We start from the raw sequence: 6,051 nt of genomic DNA on the forward strand, positions 1-6,051 counted from the left end.
CAGGGCCAATATTATTTATCCCAGTTTTACAAACGAGCACTTCTAAGAGAAGTCTGATGACCCTCAAAATCAACATATGATATGGAAATGTGACTCAAATTTAAATCTTCCCAACCAAAAATCTACAGCCTCTGCCACACGAAACACCCCATACCGTACACCACAGTTTCTGCCCCTGTATCTCACAAAGGTAAATGAATTACCTTATAGTTAGCCCCACCAGTGTCAAGAGCCAAACTAGATCATTTAAATTTTCCTTTATTGGGGGGGTTTCTTCCACTCCATGTACACCGCATGAACATCATAGCACTGCTTCACAGTACCCCTATCCAAACTCCTAAGCCACAAAAACACACAGTACATCATTGTTCACTAACAGTATATTTGAAAACAAACAGACTTAGGAATGGTTAAGACAGATAATAATAGACTGATTACAGGATGGTAGATCATTCCTGACACTGCATAAGATTAAGTATGCTAATCAGATTTTGGATTTAGACAACCCAGATAAATCCCAAGAAGAACAAGAGGAAGTACTCAAATCCTTACTTCCTTTTCTTGCTTTTCAAAATACATCTTTGTGTTTTATCTATGTCTCCTTCAGAGCTGAGGAATTATGAAGGCTTTACCCAGGTGAGTTGATTATATGTTCTTTTAACCTTCTCCTTTTTTTCCTTTTATTTTTTTCTTTTGCTGTTTTGAATGAAATATCCTCTATTTTAATCCTTGCTGTCCCAGATTAGTTGCTTAGCAAAGGATGATAGCAAAGGGAAAATTATTTGATTATTATATATGAAGACAATTTGACAACACATTTGTTTCCAGTCACAAAAAATCCAACAGCTGTTTGTATCTTGCTGTGTTACCAAATAGGATGGACACAGAAAAAGGAGGGATGGGGGAAAAAAAATTCTAAATAGTCAGTGTATTTAGGCCCCTTTTATTTATGCTAAGAAAGACATCATATGCACATTTGAATAGCTACCATCCATATCCTAATTTGGATATTTGAAACAAATTGTGCATTTGGAAAGCAAGGAAAATGCAACTGACAAGCTAGGCTTCTAAGCATAATTGAAATTCATTCTGAATTCATGGAAGGTCAGTTTCATTTCAAAGCAATAGCCCTTGTTTTGAATTTCTATAATTCTGCTTTGTTTCCATTGCAGCATTAAATTTACTAATCACCAAAATGATTTTCTCATCTGATTTAGTAGAATTTTTCTTCCTTAACTTTATACTTAATTTTACCTACATAGAAGTTTACATTTAATTTTTTTAAATATATTGATCACCCAAAACATTGTGATCTGAAGACATTAAGGAATAATATTTTTTTCTGTAAACAGCTGGAGTTAATCTGAGATTTAGACCACCTTCATAGACAAAATATTCTGGTTAATATCTTTTGTATAAATAATCCCAAATCAAAGTTTGCTAAATAATGTATTTGCAGTTTCACCATTGGTTGATCTTTAAATGATATGTTCTAAGATTTTAATGGAATATAAATTTACAAAAATTTATCTTCCTCAGTCTCACTTAGAACTTAAATACTAAATGGTTTTTAACCTCCTTTTCTTATCCCAGCATTTAGACATTATTTTATTCTAGTGTCATATTACCACAGTGTTGAATAAGTATCCTAAAGCCCTTCATTTGGAAAGTAAACTGAAAAATAAATCTCCATTTTCTACTTTTTGTCTTCCCAGATATATTCTCAGTTGCTAGCAATTCACTTTTTAAAAAAAAATTATATATGTAGTCATTTAACTTCTCAAAGGTATCTGTAGTCACCATGTGATGAAATTACAATCACGATGCTTAGAAAATAGCCTTGAGGTCTTCGGGGGAAAAAATAATTCCATAACCAGGTTTTCAAAAAGGTCTTTAAATTGACACACCAGGAATTTAACTGTGATAGTCAAATTCTCAACTCTCTCAGTTATGGCTCTTTCATAGACTGGTTCTTGATTATTTTTGCAAAAAGCAGAATGAAAATTCTGAATGTGCTGACTTGTGAAGATACACGCTCATTACACAAAATGTACCAATATCCTATTCTTATCTCATGAGACCGCCCAGAGCTCAGTGAAGTTGAGGGATGGGGTGGAAAGTTAGCACTGATTATCTGCCCAATATAAACCTAATCATAACGCGATTAAATTAACCTGGCAGATTAATTCTAATCATAATTTCTCATTCCCTCATCATTGGCCAGACTGCAATTTCCACACCTCTTTATGACAGTGGACAAACTACAGCATAGTCGATAGCTCAAGCTATGTAAAGGAAACATCAGAAAACATTAAGCATAAGACATTTAAAATAAATGCCTTTTTTGTTGCTTTCAAAAACATGCATTAGACTGGATTAAACTATGAAAATTTATTTACTTTAGTGAATTAGTAAAATGAGCATAGAAAATTTTTTAAAATGGTGATTCTGAAATTATTGACGATGTCTCTAAATGTTTTGATTGAAACCTCTTCATAATCCTTATATCTTGTTTACATTAATATTCTCACCAAATTATTTTTTTCAGAAGTAACACAAGTAATTTTAAGGTAATTCAAGTGATCTTGAATTACGAGATCTAAACCAGTGATGAGGCTTAAAAATGCCCAATAAAATACAAATAAAAATGCCCAAAGTACCCTAATAAAAATAAAAAGTTGGCTTGTAACAAATAGCAGCTGATGATAACATTTCCACTGAAACATTTGAAAGAATATATTCATTACTTCCTTCTGAATGGCTAGAAGAAGCAAAAATTAACCTATGGCCATTTTTTAGGCTATTATGAGCAAAGCACAGGTTTGCTTGGAGGTAGGAAGAAATATTTTGAGTGTTTAAATATTGACTTCAGCTTTTCCTCACTCTTTAGAGTTTAGCACTGTGGTTATATATTGGTTTTTCTTGGTTCTATGCTGAAAAGGAATGAAGATGTTACACATTTTCTGTTTTGAGCTATCAAAAACTCCGTTGTCAGCAGAACTGATGAAATCTGCCCCTGAGGGATAAGACATCTCATTGAAAGAATCACAGGGATTTCATGTTTGGGGGAAATTACACATAGAGGTTTCTGCGTGAAGATCAAGACATGGTATAGTCAAACACCACCTCAAACTGAGGTTTAAGGCTGAAAGCTTCAAAATTAAGAGGATGTTATTTAAACCCATCAAGAGTTGGTATTTCAGCAATTATTAAGTCTTCAGAGAAGCACAGCTCTTCTGTAACCTAGTGAAGTAGTGTGGCTCCACTTCAATAAGTGAAAAAGGAGACAGCATTCCTCTTTAGAAAACTCAAAGGCATTCTTCATTTAATTAATAGGTAGGGAAAGTCTTGAGCAGGAAAAAAGTAGTCCCTGAGATCTATTCAATTATCCTTTTGTATCTATTCTTGGCCAATTTTTTTCAAGGTATCTCGTGACATATTTCAGTGTATGTATGTGCTTTATTTTTCCTCTTTCTTCGTCTAATAGAAATACACCTGTCTAGTAAACTTTCTATTATTTGAAATATATAAATGTTGCCATAACATTGTCATCTCTCACCTAGTTGCAGACAGCATAATTAGTGGAAGAGGAATAAAGTGAATTCTCACTTAGGACTGAGAGAACAGAAATGGGATTCTCAAGATAGAGTCTCAAAGTCCCTGTGCTGGTCAAGGTCAAAGTAGGGGAAAACCGTAATTACAGACTTCTTAGAGCTGGCAATTGAAAAACATTTAGAGCAGCTAGGGTTCCAATTGTATTTGAATAGGGTGATTCCTCTTCAGATGGTGATAATTTAATTCATGTATCATTCTGCACACGGGATTAGCAAAACTTGTACTCTAATAATCATTCCAAAGCCAAAAAGGAAGTGAAGCAAAGCAAAACACATAATAGATTTCTAGTCTAATAATGTCATGATAATAGCACACAGAGTATGACTGTATATTCTCAAGTAAGAGACACATACCCCACTGCTGGCTGGTATACAAAGCGATTTGGGGCAGTACAATAAAAAGACACTTTCTTTTTATTAGTTATTGTTTTTGTTTTAATGTGCATTAGCTACAATCCAGAATTTCACAAACCTCAAACAACATGAAGCTAAAGTGCAATTTTAATGAATCAAGAAACTATTAAGCAAATAGCAGCACGGATATTTGATGGGAACAGTAGGAATCATGAAGGCAGTATACAAATGATCGAAATCAGGGAACGATAGAGCAGGTTTTACTCATTCATTCAAACTAAAATGTTTCCTAACTACTGTGTTTTTCTGCATATTTGGAATAGGAACACATCAAAGTATAAGACAGACGAGTTCTTTGCCCTACACTTCAGCCCACATCTCTAATGATTTCTCAGGAGACCAGATAATCTACGGCTCTATACACTACAATGTTCTATCTACCTTTGTTGGGCCCCAAAATTTAATTTCCATTAAAGCTCTGTTGGCTCAAGCCAGATTGACTGTGGAGCAGCTGGAAGTCTGGTTCAGAGGAGGGGAACAGTCTCACCAGAAGCACTTCATGAAGAGCCATGGCCAACAAATACTGGAGTTCTAACAAAATGAGCTGATGGATGCACCATCATAAAAAGGAAGATCAAAGGCTGGGTACCTCATTTACCCTATCAAGTACCCTCCTTCTGAAGACTTCCACTACACTGTAATGCCCCCCAGGTACCTGCCAACCATTTTGGCTTTTATGGACAGTCAGACCCAAAATATGGGAGCCCTTTAACTCTGCAAAGTGAAAAGTGAACATGAGAAATACAATGTGACAACTTAATTCTAGTGGCCCTGGCCTGCCTTTCTGACTTGCTGAATTTTTATCACAAATTCTGGTTAGCACAAGAAGAAAGGAGGATATCGGAGAGTTAACACCTAAGATTGATTTAGGACACGCGTTTAGAAGCACTCCTTTACATGGCGCTGAGTAAAAAATAACAAGTGATCTCTCAAGGAATTTTCTCCCTAGAAGCTTGCCGATACAGAAAGAAAAACCATCTGTGCTTAAACCAAAACAATAAACATTTTAAACTTTAGTGTGTACAAATTAGGAAAGGAGGAAAATGAAGTGGAATGAAGTGAAACTGAATTCAATTCAAGTTTTCCCAGGATTGCCCTACTCTGAAATCTTAAGGCTATTATTAAAGATTTTCTGAATGAGGTTCCATTCCACTTATCCAGTTGTATCTGCTTCAATGGGGTTTCTGAATCAGAATCTCATGGTCCCAAGGGGGTAGGAGAGTGAGTGCTTACTAAAAATGTGCATTCCCGTGCTCTGCCTCAGAATCCCAACCTCTAAAGTGAGGCCCCAAATCTACATTTTAAGCAAGTTGCTCTCAAGTTTGAGAATCCCTGTGCTACACTGTTTGCTCCTTGAGGTTTACATTATATGTACATTTTCACATTAAGTCCAGCTCAGGACCTTGAAGCCATAGCACACAGTACCAAATCATTAAACCTCCCTCTGTGGGTCTTCCCAATTAAAATTGAACTCTCTTCATTTTATAATAAAGTGACAGAGGATAGTTCCTGAAGCATGGCAGGAAGAGCGTCTATGTTTAACACAATAAAGCAATAAACATCTTTCAAACATCTTGAGTAAAAAAATTCTTCACATTCAGAGTCTTGCCATGGTGGGAAAGGAAGTGAGACAGCGTCTCAGCACTACATTTCCTTGGGCAATTTGCTGCCTCTCTGTTTCCTCTGATGAGCTACGAGGGAGTTGGGTAGGTGATCTCACATCTATCTATCCTCGAACAAAGGGCAGACACTTTCAGAAGTATAAAGGATCTCCATTTTCAGTTCTTCCTTCCCTTCCTTTACGGGTGTTAATTTATCAAACTTTATTAAAGACTGAGCTCAATTTCCTTTTGGTTCACTAATAGAAATTTTTCCTTATCCAGTTTTTAAAATATTAATAATAGTGATATTGACAATAATAAATTCCACACTGTGCAATGCTCTTTTCTATCTGCATTTCATTTCTGCAGAGATTCTAAATTGACTGATACAGGGTGTGCCTCTTGCTCTCCAAGCATCACCC

At 35.5% G+C, this 6,051-nt stretch overlaps 1 long non-coding RNA gene across 1 annotated transcript; it reads left to right on the forward strand.

Moving 5' to 3' along the window:
- On the forward strand, positions 1-4,788 carry LOC144290087 (uncharacterized). The gene is made up of 2 exons (XR_013357932.1): positions 1-636; positions 4,292-4,788. It is a non-coding gene; the product is annotated as an uncharacterized LOC144290087 (long non-coding RNA).
- Positions 4,789-6,051: the final 1,263 nt, after the last annotated feature.

This window comes from Canis aureus, chromosome 2, assembly GCF_053574225.1.
Source record: "Canis aureus isolate CA01 chromosome 2, VMU_Caureus_v.1.0, whole genome shotgun sequence".
Lineage (NCBI taxonomy): Eukaryota > Metazoa > Chordata > Mammalia > Carnivora > Canidae > Canis > Canis aureus.